Source organism: Astatotilapia calliptera, chromosome 18 (genome assembly GCF_900246225.1).
Source record: "Astatotilapia calliptera chromosome 18, fAstCal1.2, whole genome shotgun sequence".
NCBI lineage: Eukaryota > Metazoa > Chordata > Actinopteri > Cichliformes > Cichlidae > Astatotilapia > Astatotilapia calliptera.
In genome coordinates this window covers 19586133-19601557 of record NC_039319.1, presented here as the reverse complement: position 1 = coordinate 19601557, position 15425 = coordinate 19586133, and the positions used below count along the sequence as shown (strand labels likewise).

The window sequence follows — 15425 nt, the reverse complement described above, 5'->3', positions numbered from 1 at the left end:
TTTTTTAATTACACACATAAAATAAAAACTGAACATTTTAATCCTTGACTTGTGAGAGAGGTGCTCTTTCCAGAGGCGGAGGCCTGCTTGTAGCGCTCATCTTAATGATTTACCCACAGAACTTCCAACTGTGGTAATGCAAAGGCCTGCTGAAGATTCAAAGGTTTCGTTAGAGAAGGCAGCTGACTTTACAAGCAGCACAACAGCAGGTTAGTGCAGAATGTCAAATCTCCAAAGAGAGCAAAGAGGAGTCATGTTTTTCTTTGGATGTTGACCTCAAAAAGGACAGCTGGACTACAAGGAAATCCTGCTCAAGATACAAGCTATTAACCAGAAACCAACAGTGCACTTTTTAATGTTGTTTAAAATAACTTCTCTTAAATACATACAGTATACTGGTGTAATTAATACCGTACAAGGGTTAATACTTCCAACCTACGCTATTCAGAACTTACCAATCCTTCAACCTTGCACTCAAGATTACCTCAGAAGTTTAGCTGACCCCTTTTGACTGAGATGTGCCAAAGTATTTAATATAAAAACCCGTTTCTATGAAAGTTAATTATTTTAATTATTAATCAGAATCAGAATCAGAAAGGGTTTTATTGCCAAATGTTGAGCGGGTTTACAACATTAGGAAATTGCTGCGGTGCTTCAGTGCAAACATACTGTTATAAATACTGTTATAAATTAAGCTTAAATAGACATGAAAATAAAAATGAGAATAAGAATTAAAAGTGCTAAGTAGATAGATAGATATATACATGATATATACATGAGTGCAGGTGGTGATCAGTGCCAAACATGGAATGATGCAGTGAACACAGCGTAGGGTCATGTGTTAGTGGTGGGAACAGTCATACGGTTATTGTTCATGTGTCCAACAGCAGAGGGGAAGAAACTGTTCTTATGGCGAGAGGTTCTGGTGCGGATGGACCAGAGCCTCCTGCCTGAGGGGAGCAGGTCAAACAGACTGTGTCCAGGGTGAGAAGGGTCAGCTGAGATCCGAGCTGCACGCCCCAGTGTCCTGGAGGTGTACAGGTCCTGCAGAGATGGGAGTCTGCAGCCAATCACCTTCTCAGCAGAGCGCACAACACGCTGCAGTCTCTGTTTGTCCCTGATAGTGGCTCCAGCGTACCACACGGTGATGGAGGAGGTGAGGATGGACTCGATGATTGCAGTGTAGAATTGCATCATCGTCCGTGTTGGCAGGTTGAATTTCTTCAGCTGCCTCAGGAAGTACATCCTCTGCTGGGCTTTCTTAATGACGGAGGTGATGGTGGGCTCCCACTTCAGGTCCTGGGTGATGGTGGTACCCAGGAAGCGGAATGAGTCCACAGAGGTGATGGGGGTGTCAGTCAGGATGATGGGGGGGAGTGGAGCTGTGTGCTTCCTGAAGTCCACAATAATCTCCACTGTCTTCTGGGCATTCAGCACCAGGTTGTTGTGGCTGCACCAGGACACCAAACGTTCAACCCCCCTCCTGTAGGCAGACTCATCCCCGTCCGAGATGAGTCCAATAAGGGTGGTGTCATCTGCAAACTTGATTAGCTTGACAGACTGGTGGGTGGAGGTGCAGCAGTTAGTATACAGGGAGAAGAGCAGAGGAGAAAGAACACAGCCCTGAGGGGAGCCGGTGCTGATGGTCCGGGAGTCCGAGACATTCTTTCCCAGCCTCACATGCTGTTTCCTGTCCGTCAGGAAGTCAGTGATCCACCGGCAGATGGGATCAGGCACATTCATCTGGGAAAGCTTGCCTCGGAGATGGTCTGGAAGGATGGTATTGAAGGCAGAGCTGAAGTCCACAAACAGGATCCTGGCATAGGTTCCTGGGGAGTCCAGATGCTGCAGGATGAAGTGTAGGGCCATGTTGATGGCGTCGTCTACAGACCTGTTGGCTCTGTATGCAAACTGCAGGGGGTCCAGGAGGGGGGCCGTGAGGGTCTTGAGGTAGGAGAGAACCAGGCGCTCAAAAGACTTCATGACCACAGATGTCAGAGCCACGGGTCTGTAGTCATTTAGTCCAGTGATCCTAGGTTTAGTATTTTAGTATTTAGTATTTATTTATTTATTGTCATTGTCAAGAACAATGAAATTGCGTTTGGGGCTTCCATACAACCCAAAAAAAAGAAGAAAATAATAAATACCCCTTAAAACCCAAGTGTACATATTTAACCCAGTGTGACTCCAATGCAATAAGACAATCCTTAGCAATAATGTTCGTAGAAATTCAGACAAAGACCTGAGAAACATGACAAAATACAACAATGCAACCCATTCAATATTATTGTACTGTGAGATATGATATCAGATATGATAGTTATCTATTTAAGAAAGAGGGGGGGGGGGGGGGCGGGAGGGGGAAGAGAATAAAGATATGATGCACCAATGCAGACCAGTTCATTGCTATTAAGAAGTTGGATATGGTTATTGTCCGTGAGAGGGGGGCAGAGAGTTCAGGAGCCTCACAGCCTGTGGATACAGGCTGTTGGCCAGTCTGGATGTTCTGGCCTGTATAGACCTGTACCTTCTCCCTGAGGGCAGCAGATGGAAAAGGTGGCGCGCAGGGTGATGTTGGTCCCGCAGGATACTGTGCACCCTCCTCAGACAGCGAGTGGGGAAGATATTACTGATCTCTGGCAGACTTGTTCCAATAATTCTGCCAGCTTCTTTCACCACCACAGAGGTTTCTTGGGGACAGGGATTATGGTAGAGGACTTGAAGCAGGCAGGCACATGACATGCCTGCAGTGAGGAGTTGAAAATTAACTGAAAGATTTGATAATTTTGATTTGACAAGGTTGACAACAACATTATTTGTTTTTGCTGTATAAGAAACACTAATAATGACAGTAAGTCATAAGAAAGTAATTGCACTTTTTGTAACAGACACCCCACATAATTTACATCTATTTAGACAAAAAATTCCCAGCTGACATGAAAACTGACTGAAATCTCAGTTGTCTTTAATTTATCAGTGTCATCGCACTGCTTCTGCCATCATATCTCCTTCTCTCTGGGTGGTGACAAAATGTTGGTGTGTGAGAAATCCAAATTACCCACCCTCCCTGACTGACCCAACCCAATAAGCACATGAGTGAATTACTGGGAGCTTAACAGCCTCAGTGCAACAAGTGCACACCCAGTCTCAGTTACATTCCAATTAACCGTCATTACAAGTATTAGATGTCTAGATTTATCTGCTAGTAGGGCTGCTCGATTATGGCAAAAATGATAATCACGATTATTTTCACTGAAATTGAGATCACGATTATTTGACGATATTTATTTAACCCTTTAAGACCTACTATAGAACCAAGTCCACCAGAGCTTTTTTTTTTTTTTTACATGCTGTAGTGCCATTTGTGGGAGCATTTCAAGTTGCTATACATCAATACAACTGTTATAGCCCATATTTTAATAATATGTATGCATTAAGTCCATAGTAATTACATAAATTGCAAAAAAGTGCAATAAACTACAAAAAAAATTGAAAATTGCTTTTGTTTTGTTTACATATATTTCTACTTGGAGAAATTTAAGAGGTTTATCCCTCAAAACTTTAAATACAATAAAGTTGCAAAAAATAGTTTCCCACCACAGGAAATTTATTTTGAGTGTCTTCATAGTTTTATTTTGGAGATACAGCAATTTTTATATACTGCAGGAAAAACAAAAAACAATCCTATGATGCAAATTTGCAAAGAAAACAGCATGTGCATCATTTCACTGTGGGAAGTGTTACGAACAGCTGATAGGAACGGCAAAACGTGTTTCTGGAATATTATGTTTTTGTTCCTGCAAGCGCTTTTTATGCAATTTTTGCAAAGCTATATGTGGAACGAAACCGTGACCGAGGACAAGCTGATGGCATAAGATGTAAGTACAACTCCTCCGGTTTCATATGCAAAACAAATTATTGCGCTAGCTTACACGGTTCAGGTTCTACAGGGATTTAAAAATAGTTACGCAAAACGGAGCATGCTGCTCTGACCGGCTTTAAAGGGTTAACAATGACTTTAAAAAAATAATATAAAATAGTGTGCAACACCACTGAAGTTTTTTTTTTTTAAACTCTTTTCAACCAACGGCAGTCACTCTCCTCTCCAAATAACTTCTGCTTAGCTTTCCGAGCTTCCCTCGGGTCCTCTTAATCAGCGGTCTCCACCCTTTTTTGCGCCACGGACCGGTTTATGCCCGACAATATTTTCACGGACCGGCCTTTAAGGTGTCGCGGATAAATGAGGGAGGGGCTAATAATCGGCTCAGTCATTTTTAATGATCGTTGAAAGCCCAGATCGTAATCGTGATTAAAATTCGATTAATTGAGCAGCCCTATCTGCTAGCAGCACTTAGTGATCCAGAAAGGCTTCTGTGGGCGCTAAGGGAGGAATACAACAGCATCCCATCGACATAAACAGAAGCAAACAGGCACAGAGGTTAAGGGGGATTGACTTTGGCATTGGCATCAGTTTATTTTTATAGAGAAACAGGCAGTGGCGGTCCTAGCCTGTTTGGCGCCCTGGGCGAACACTCCCTCTGCCCCCCCCCCCCCCCCCCCCCCCCACACACACACACACACAAAAAATATTAAGGATTGTACATTGATATAAAAGCAAGCACTTTGGCGACAGTGGGAGGGAAAAACTCCCTTTTAACAGGAAGAAACCTCCGGCAGAACCAGGCTTCAGCAGCGAGCAGGCGCACCGAGGGCTCTCGCGCTCACTTTATAGAATTTCGAAAAAACATCGGTGCATATATAAGTCTGTATCATAATGTCTGGTGTTTTTGTGTTTGTTGGTTTTTTTAATTTTGTTTTATTTTGGAAGTTGGTTATTAGATGCTGCTCCAGCCAGCCAGAGAATCCCCCGTCGCCCCGGCCGCAAGCAGCAGGCGCATCTCGCAAACGGAGGGCGCTCTTACTCCCAGCAAATGGGCGATAGAAAACCGATTGGTGCCTATGCCATTCCCAATATGCGCTGGCATGATGTCGGAGCGGCACGAGTACGAGTAATTTTTTATTTTTATTTTTTTCCCATGCCCGTGATGCCGCCCCCCACCACAGTGCCGCCCCGGGCAACCGCCCGTGTCGCCCGTATCAAAAACCGCTATTGGAAACAGGTAAGAGGCAATAAAGCAGAAGAGTGTTGGATAGACTGTAGTGATTTCTTTGGGTTTAATCAGATATTTATATGTTTACACCATTTTCACTGAAAGCGATTGTTATTTGGTCATGCCAGACTCAGACTGCGTACAAAAATCTCCATACATTTAGCGAGCAAACAAGAGATGACAAGATAACATGTGATGACAAGATCATAAGATAAAACAGAACCTGAGAGAATACTGCCAAATAACACAGCTGGTAAGTTGGAAACGATCCAAAGCCTGAAGGTGTTGCACTCAAGATTACCCCAGAAGTTTAGCTGACCCCTTTTGACTGAGATGTGCCAAAAAAGGTGTCGCTGGATAGCAAAATGGTACAAATAAACAGAGTGAATAGAATAATTTTTGTAGCAACCCCTTTATATAAGTTAACAAGTTAACAATTACTTCTGGAACTGATTTAGGCGAGGCCCTAGCACTGGTTGTGATGGGGATTATGCTCAATATCAGAGTCCCCACACTGAGGCAAAGCCTAATGCCAAGTGGTTTCTTTAAACTGTATCTGTGTAAATAGGGCTAGGCGGGGCTCTTGAGACAAAAGTGTTTTGTGTGCCAATGGTTTTTGTTGTTCCAGTAGACAATAGACAAAGACATCATTTATCCCAAATCAGATTGCTGTTATTGTTTCAGTGGAAATGGGCTGCATCTCATCAGGGGGGTGTAAAAAAACAGCATTTGAATAAGCCAACACAACACTAATACTGCTCTGCTGTTGGCTAACCAACTGGCTAATTAATGGAGAAAGTCCTCGCCAGGACAACCAATTATGACACATTCTGCAGTACTGCCAACCAGTTAATGTCTCCTGTGATCATTTAAATCAAAGAAAATTAGATGCAATCAGTTTTAAAAGGAGAGTCAATACTCAGTAAACTAATAATGTAACCAGGCCTATTTTTGTCAAAGTATTTAAGTGGTGCTCTGAGCTTATTTGACAGCAACTCAACCTGAGCATATTCCATTACCTTTTATAGTGAGGAGGGGGTTTTGCAGTAGAAGCTGAGGTGTTCAGGATGTTGTCTGATACATTTTGAAACTAGGATGGTGCTTTTCTGTGTGGAGTTTGCACGTTCTGCCAGTGTCATGCAAGACTCCGGCAGACCAAAGACATTCACAGGCTTAGGCTATTTGGTCATTCTAAATTGGCAAGTTCAATGTGAGTATGAATGGCTATCTGTCTGCAATAGATCTGTGACCTGTCTAGGGTGTACATTGTCTCTCACTATATGACAGCTGGGATAGGCCCCTGCTCCACTGTAACCCTGAATTGGACAAGAGGAAGAAGATGGATAGATATTGAATATGGAGCTGCAAAGCAGGAGGAAAAAGAGGAAGACCACCACAGAAAAGAATCATGGATGTAGTAGGGAGGATTGGTGTGACAGAACAGGATGCTAGAGATAGGGTGAAGTAGGCAATCCCCAAAGGGACCACGTGAAAGAAGACGAAGAAAAAACTATGAAATCCCCTCAACATGTCGAGGAAGCACCGAAAATTTTTCAAACTGAAAAAAACAAACAAACAAAATAAATACGGACAATGGATATAATTAATAACGCATGGCATTTTTAGAAGTTTAGATAAAACAAAAGAAGCACTATACAGTAAAAACGGGCATCACATTGAGTGGAAATGTTATGCAATAATACGATATGATAATATACGAGTGCCTAAGTTACATAGCAACAGGAGAAAAAAAATGTAATTACAATGGGAGAGAAAAATAAGCAGAAATTTAAAGGGAGAAAAAAGAGAAGAGTACTTGTTCCTTAAAGCCTCCAACAACTTGAGGCACAAAGAAACAGAAAACTGGGGGGCAGAAGACTAATGGAATGTTATGTTGTTGTTGTCATAATGAGACAATGTTAACAGATAAGCCATGCTTCATAAGCTGAGTCATGTGTAAATCCCCGAACAGTGGGAAAAAAGAAGGGAGAACAAGCAAGATAGAAAAAAAAAACACAGAGTGGGAGGGAGTGAAGGATGACATAGAGGGTTAGAAGAGGAAAACATTTAGTTCAGCTTTTCAGTATGAGGATGAATATCCATCGCCACTTGTATCAAGACAGATGGAATCAATCACCTCAGGCGACTTCAAGGCGATGCAATGGCACATCAACATACTTCTCCCATCACAACAGCAGTCAGTGACATATGTTCTTCATCAGTATATGACAAATGGGATTTGATTTTATAGATGTTTTTGTAATAGTCAACAAACAGGGACAGAGAAAATCAAATCAAATAAAAAAAAACAGAACCTAAGACCTTCGTGTCTGGGCAGTTTCTGGATATCGATGCATGGGTCTGTGGGGCCTGTAAACACTTCCATAATACTATAAATAATGTGCTGTAACTTTCAAACTTGCTGTTTAGGGATGCGGTAAACTGTGTCATTGAGATGAAGAGAAAATGGTTTGTGCCATTTTATACAACTGACCACCCAACTTTCACTCTGATATGTACTGCGGTTACTGTGTTACCTAACTACACATACAGTTTAACAACCTCATTGACCTCTGTGTTGGCTATGTGTGTGAGAAACAGTTCACAGTGTCCTCTGCCACTAATGCCTCTCCAGATGGGTAGCTTGTGTGTTTGGAGGAGCCTTTATTTCCCACTGGCCAAAGAGGAACAACAGCTGCTTCTAACAACCCAGGCCAAAGCTCCGAAGAAGAGGTGGACCTCAGGCTCTAGCCAAGAGGGAGGAGGGATGGGAGGGTAGCAAGAAAGAAATAGAGGAATAAAGGCAGGAAGGTGAATAATAAGAATAACAAATGTCTCGGCCATCAAAATTCTGAACGACCAAAAATTGCATGATAATTCTCCGGGCAACCGTGTTAGTTTTCTTCTTTCCCCTGCCTCCTCTTGGTTCCTTTTGGTTTGCCAGCACACAGTGGCTGCTGTCTCACAGATTAAATCCTTAAACATAGGTATGCAAAAGGAAGAACCAGACTGTTGTCAAACAGTTCTCTTTCTGTCTTCAGCTGATAAGATTTAGTCTCTCTCTTTTTTCCTCCTTTGTGTCATGTATAAACTACAGTTGGCTAGAATACTCACACCGACAGCATATAGGGTTGCAGAAACACACACACACACATTAAATAAGTTAACCCTGAAAAATTATGTCTACATTTGTGTTTTGCCTGCCTCTGTATGTGTGTATCATGAGGCGTGCATGTCTGCATAAAACTCTTGGCTCAACCCTAGCTGCAGAGCTGTAATCCAGCGAGGAATGGTGCTACTGTTTATTGGGGCTTAGAAAGTTGTCACACTACTTGATATCAAGATGACAAGACAGCTTTTCTAGACTGAGTACAGACTTTATAGCTACGACAAACATTGATAGATCTCGCTAAAGTTCATTTTATTATTTCACCATACTAAATATCCACCTAGAATGACGTTACAGCAAATCTATTTACAGTGTAACCTACTGTTGTACGTTGCAACTTGATCCCACACTGAACTTACATGAGTAATGAGAAGACTTTGACCTGTTTGTCATGAACTTTAAAACACCTGGTGTCAGTTCACACCTCTGCCCGCTGTGTAGATTTCTAAAGACATTTATAAGGTGAACTTATGACTTACAGTGCATTGATGGGGTGTGGTGAAGGAGAATTGAGGTCAGTATCTTGCTAACCATTTTCTTGACCTTGCAGCTCTTTGGCAACTGCATAGCAGTTAATTGGAGGTGGATGTTGGGGGTGAAGGTTGTAAAGAAGCTCATGGGCCTAGGTTTGGCAAGGCCTCTGGATCTGCCTTGTATTCATGTTTCCCTAACATAGGTGACTCCTTGTCTTTATCAGTTTTTGACTCCAGCTTAAATACAACACTTGTGAGCATGCATCAAAACTAACAGAGGCGCAGTTTATTCGGCTGCTCCTGTATTTCTACATAATGACACTGTCGATTTTCTAGATCAATCCTTATTTACCGTAAGACAAGATCTTTATGCAGTTGCCAAATATGCATTAGTGCATGGGTGCCAGCTGTCTGTTTCAATAATACACTGAACTACTGTAAGTAAAAATGATTTTTACCATTAGTCTGTCATAAATAGGAAGGAAAAACTCACACTAGATCCAGCCGGATTTGTAACGTTGTCAGATATTTGCTACGTGCAGTGTTTCCTTACTTGCGTTCTGCTTTGTTCATTTTTTTATATATGCTTTTCATATAGCACTAATTTCAAGTAAGTTCTGTTGCAGATAAACAGTGTGAAAGATGGACACTGTGACATCAACTGGTTCTGGACTCTGCAATTACACCATGAAGTGCTAACTCATTAGTCATGGCTAGCAAGTTTGGTTAGCAAGCTTCATCCGTAAACAAATAAGGGGAAGGACACAGAGGTATCTGGTAATTAGTGCTAATTACTAGATGAATTAAATACTACAGTTGTTTTTCTCACCGTCACTGGAACACAAACTTATTTGTGAGACCCTGTTACTGTGGGATCTTTAGGTTCCAAGACAACTGTTCCATCCACTTTGTACCAATGTACCAGTACCAATGACAGCAAAACAGGTCTAGAGCGTGATGCTACTTCTGGGTTTAAAAGCCTCACCTTTACACCAAATATGCCTCTTGTTATTGCGGCCTAACAACTAAATCTCTGTCTCATCTGACCATACAACTTTTCTTCAGAGGGCATTTGGCATTTCTTGGTCAGCACCCTCTCAAGCCAATGTAAAAGTTGCTTCACTGTGGAAAGTGACACTAGCAGCAGTTCCAGCAGTTTCTAGTTCGTGGAAGGCTTGAGCATTAGTTTGGTTCCTGGATTGTTTCGGACCAAATTCTTACAAATTTCCCCTCATCTTCTTCTTCTCAATAAGTTGTACTTACACACAAACTGACAGAACTAATGATTTTGGAATCTGCATTTTTTTTCTTAGAAATACTTTATGACTCTGGAACTGTCCCAATTTGTGTAAATATGCAAATCTCCTTCTTAGATCTTCACTGAGTTCCTTGCACTTCCTCATTGGTCTGCATATTGGTCAGTCCAATGAGTGTTTCATTTTTATGCTAGCAAAGAGAAACTACCAGTTGTGGTCAATCACGATCAGTTAACAGGCTCTGGCCTTGTCATGTTAAGACATTGCAGAACCTTCAGTACCACTTATAAAAAGATTTAAGTAAATGTTTGTATATATTTGTGCCCGTATATATAATTTTGAACCTGTGTGGATTAGGAAAAAAAGCTAAAAAGCATACAAACTTGTGCACCCAGTTCTTGTTTTTGAAAGTCATTAAAGATTTATGCTAAACAATTATTCCACCCTTGAAGAAGAAAAGTTCAAAGAAATCATTAAAGGCCTAAAATTACCATAACATTCATGCCCAAGATGAGCGTAAGTAAATTTCTGACTGCAACTGTAGGTATAGCTTAAAAAATAAGAAATGGAGGGAATGACCTAGTTGAATCCCATTTTACCCCTTTAAAAAAAGATGGATACACACAGGACTGCACTTAAACATCTGGCAACTGAAGGAATGTAGCATATAACCACACTCAAAATGTTCAGAAAAAAAGTCACAGCTAATTTCCATTGTGGTATTGTTTAATTATACCACCTTAATCTTGAAGCACTAACTTTAAGAAGATCAAACGTTTTCTTGTTCAAATATACAAAATCCAGACCACACACCATTTAAGTGACCTCTTAAGGTTGCACGCTACATTGTTGTAGATGCAGCTTCACTGAATGTATTCCATGGCTGTTACACTTGCAGTCAAAGTTGTTGTTGTTTTCATGGTTGGGGAAAAACAACATTATTAACTAGCCATATCACTGTCTTCCAATCACAACTTTACACACAAAAAAAACCCAGCCATGCTGCTGTTACCAGCTACAAATCCTGGATATCCCGACGCTGTTTGTTAGAACAGGGAAATGTTAAATTTCTTAAGGCCTCATTTTCCTTGTCTCACATTTACCGTTCCAAGAATTTAAACAAGTCTTTCTTATCTCTTTTCACACACACATTGTCTTACAATGAAAGGTAAGGGTAGAGAGTAAAAAGGAGGGGAGGATGAATTCACACAGTTCATTACTGGCCATCCATCTCTGTGCTGTTGTTGTCCGCAAATCACTCTTTATGTGCTGGCATGTCAGGCAGGGGCTCCTCACTCATTCAAACTAATCTCCCTATTCTGTTTTCTGAGAAACACAGTGAATTCATGCACATCTCTGAGAACTGCCTCCCTGGTTCACAGGCAACCTGTACAACAGGACTGGTACAAGGTCTCTGGCAGGCCACTCAGGGGGCTAAAAGGGCCAAAATACTGGGGCACCAGTGGGGTACGTGTCTTAGCCTAAAGCTAACCTAGCAACAGGCACAGCAGCCTGGCAACTAGCACAGGGATCAGTGGAGTGGAATCTGTCCAGTGTGATTCTTGGCTGTACTAGACTATTAAGCTCCTTGGCAAGATTAAAATTTACACCCTTTACATACACACACAAACACATATACACAGAAACAAATTGGCAAATGGGGCCCTGGGAGGACAGTGACCTCCAGCAGTCAATGTGACAGATTCTCAAGATGGAGTGGAAGATGAGGGAAGTTTAATGCCCAAGACAACTCCTCAATCTCACAAACAAATACACACACCCATCGCTACACACACCAGGGTACTCAGAACACACACCACACCTGTGTGCACTCAAACACCAGCTGCCTCATCACATTGCCAGGTGTCACGTTGTCCTTGTAGAGAGACAAGCATGAAGGATGCAGAAATAAACTGCCATTTATATCCTTTTGCTCTCTCTTTTTCAATTGCATATGCACACGCACGTACGGCCACACACACACGCACAGACAAACAACACATGTTGATAGTTTTTGGGGTTCTTTTTAGTTAGTTAGTTAGTTTTTTAAACCATCAAAATGAAATGAACATGAGGCACAACTCAGGGAAACAATGCCCTCACATGTACCTACTAACCTCACACTTCTCCCCATGGACTTAACTTACTGGTACAGAAGCCTTAAAGGTTGAATTATCCAAAACTTTTTGAGTGATATTAACAAGTCTTACATGTCCCCAACAATGTATATTTCAAGTTTCAGCCCAAAATACCACACCACCCGGAATGCCCTAGGTTTTAAGACCCATTATGGGCTGTTTTAAAGTTTCCACAAGTCATAGTTGTCCCCCTGCTAACACTTACTTTGGCCACATTAGCCGCACTAGGCTACAACCAGACTTTCCTATTCTGGAGGGGACATTTTGATCTGAAGAGTCTCACTTTTTTGCTTTGTTTTTGTTGTTTAGGTGATGGGAAAACATGGGAGAGTTATTTGGTTATTTATAGACTGTATTTAGTTGTTTTTTTATCACTTCACTTGCTATCACACAGTACTTTTTAATATTTTACTGGAGCCATTATTTGTCTTGCATAGTACACAATAACTGGACAATAACTGGACAGGAAAAACACTAGCTTAATCTAAAAGAACACAGTGTTGCTGTGCGCTCTAGTTTTTAGCAGGTTTTTTGTTTATGGTTATACTCACAAACAAACTAACTAATCGATGCAGTGGTAAAGTAGCAGGTATGTGCTCTGAAAGGTCAAATTCCATTATTTTGTTGCTTGTTTTTCCGTCATGTAACTAATAAAGTTAGTTACAAAGCCTCGGTTCCTTGTCAAAAATAGCTGTCCGATAGCAGACCAAGCCCAGAAAACATATTTAATATTGGATACATTTGAACAGAAAGTGATTTTTAAGTTAGCATTTTGGATCAGTTAGCATCAGTGTTAGCAGCATGCTGTAATTCTCCCCTTAGCGCTGACACAGGAAGACAGATGCAACAAGGGAAAATTCTTATTGGCTTTTAAAGCTGGGAGATGGTCTTGTTGCCAAGGAGATGGGTCTTTTATTTTCTTTATAAAAGTCTCATAACACTATAAACCAAACCTTTAAGATTAATGCTTTCACATTTGTGATGTTACTATTGCAATTAAACAGGACTTTGTTTCATTTAAGCGTTCTGCTTTGCCTTGCTGCCTAGACAGAATGCATTACACATAACAATCTCTCCATAACCAAATAAATAGACTGAAATCATTATTTATATTATTTAGTCAATATCAAAAATATTGGCTGTCAAATATGTTTCATATTGTATTTGCTGTAATCCACAATCTTTCTGAAATTATCCAGACTAATTTATTCAGCACTTCAGTGCCTGCTTCAGTGTGTGTAAACTGTCACTGACACTATCTGCTTAGTGACACCAAGTAGCGGTGCACACATAAAAGTTAAGTGCACAGAATGGAATGCAGCCTTGTGTTGCTCCATGTGACGGGCCCCCTCTGAATTAAAGTGATTTAAGTGATACTTGCCTTCTCAACTTCAAAGTGTTTTCACATATCTGAGCGGGTAAGAGGGGAAAAAAACACATTGCGCTGTGATGTTATAAATGTTTGATTTTGTGTGGGCGAATCAAATACTTTGATGTAAACTCTTGGTTGCGTAACTGACTGCAGTTTTAGAATTAAATCACTTAGAACTGTGCACTGAGTACACTGGTCCTTTTAATCTGCAATCAGTTCAATCAGTCAGAGGTCAGCCCTCTCTCAGCCCTCTGGGCTGACAATCTGCACCAGGTTCACTTCTTATTGCCACATTACTTATGGATAAGGGAGAAGGACTTTGTTGCTCTCACCACAGATCAATGGGATTGGGCTCTAATGAAGTGACTTGTCTTCCAACGTGTGTCTCTCTGATGCTTACCTGTAAAGCCTGCACACAGACTTTGCACTCCAGGTAGTAAATAGACTGTTTGCTACCAGAATTCATTACCACTCATGCCATGCTAACATGCTTTTTGCCATCTAAAAACAAACAAACAAAAACAACATACTGTGATTGTCATTTAAAACAAAACTTTGCATTTTATACGTATTACAAAGGATTACCTTCCCACGTCATCAGTGGGAAAATCCCAGCCGATGTTTTTCCGTCTTTCTCCCCTTACCTACGTTGTATTTCCCCCTGTATACTAGGCTGAGATGAGACAGAGGAGGATCACACTCATCCCTGCTTATCCTTCTACTGCATTTTTCAATATCAGTGGAATGTCTGACTTTGTTTGCTCAGTGCTGTGTTACAGCAGGAATGTCATTTTCTGTGTTAGTAGCCAACAATAAGCTCTGGTCAAGGAAAGACAGTCAAGAGGGTCACTCACACCAGCAACGCTGGCCACTGACAACCCATTTCCATAAGTTCATTGAGGTTTACCAAATATTGTCTCAACAGCAATCTAAAAGTATAATCTAAAGCAGATTGGGGCTCGGGGGAAGGGTGGTGTACCAGGTTTTTTTTCACACATTAAACATGAAGTTCTAGCCACTGCACCGCTTTCAATAAAGAACACTTTATGAGTCTGAGCCATCTTTTAAAGTCCATGTACTGCTTGGAAACATGTGCATGTAAGAATGTCTTGTAAGAATAAGAGTTCCTTCTGTGGTTCTGTTAAAGCTTTTATGTGGCTGTGGTATCAAAGCACTAGATCACTAGCACACCCTGTGTTCCTCTGATGATCTGAATTCTAGGTTTAATTTTCACTAATTTCTGTACATACTCACTCCCACCATTTCCTTTGGTTTATTAGCTGTTGCCACACCAGAGATTCTTGGTGTTTCCCGACCAGGCTCCCAAAGGTGTGCTGCAAAAGCTCAATCATAAAGGCCTTACAGATACTGCTAAGAAAGGAAATGATGATGCTGGCTAATGAGAACCATTCTCCTCTGATGACCGTGCGCCTAGGGAGCCTTTCAAGCTAATATGCTTTCAAAGTGCTATAAAACCACAGGGTAGAATATGTCATGCAAGTGAGAAAAAGGAGCCCACTTAAAGGCAAGGTGAAATATGGTATAAAAGGGATGAATAGAGACAGCAGGAAATAGAAGACAGTTGTGACGATTGTAATAAAACTTAAGGACAAAAACTTTGCTTTGTAGTTTAAGTGATCAGGAAGGATGTATTTCATATGTCATTAACTAAACAGAAACTATGTTGACATTTCTCTAAATTATTGGCAAAAGAAGTATTTAGACAACTTTGCAACATTATCCGCAGTCTCGCACACAACAAATGGATGGCCCTGCATATCTGACCAAAAACATTTGACTCACTCCTCCTACATCTATCCGCAAACCAGACCATTCTGCTAATCCTCTCGTTCCTTCTTCAACAACCCTACTCTGCCCTGCGGAATTCTCTCTCAGCCCCTTGAGC

At 41.2% G+C, this 15425-nt stretch overlaps 1 protein-coding gene across 2 annotated transcripts in view; it reads right to left on the bottom strand.

Moving 5' to 3' along the window:
* Positions 1–15425, bottom strand: part of gpc5c (glypican 5c) — a 108359-nt gene that overhangs the window by 3411 nt on the left and 89523 nt on the right. The window lies entirely within an intron of this gene.